Source organism: Nestor notabilis, unplaced genomic scaffold, assembly GCF_000696875.1.
Source record: "Nestor notabilis isolate BGI_N333 unplaced genomic scaffold, ASM69687v1 scaffold18193, whole genome shotgun sequence".
Lineage (NCBI taxonomy): Eukaryota > Metazoa > Chordata > Aves > Psittaciformes > Psittacidae > Nestor > Nestor notabilis.
In genome coordinates, this window is record NW_009923505.1 from 701 (window position 1) to 1,062 (window position 362).

The window sequence follows — 362 nt, forward strand, 5'->3', positions numbered from 1 at the left end:
TTTTTTTTTTTTTTTTCCTAGGGAGGGGTAGGAAAGGGGGGAGGGGGACTCCCCAAAACCACACTTGGATCAAGATCAGGATCTTCCTCTTCGCTGACGGATTAATAATGCTAATAACTGCTATTATTGCCTCCGGAGTCTCGATTTTAAAAAACTTCTTCCTCCTTTTTCCCTTTTCTCTGCCTGCCGCTCGCTCTCTCTCTCTCCACCTCAGTCTTAAAGAGCCAGCAAACTACTTTACCCCCTTTTGCAAACACACACACTCTCTCTCTCTGCCTTGACAACTCCTGATACTTTTTTGAACAAGTTAATAGACAACCATCCATGTGATGGGGGCTTGTCAGGGAATAAATGTGCTCGCC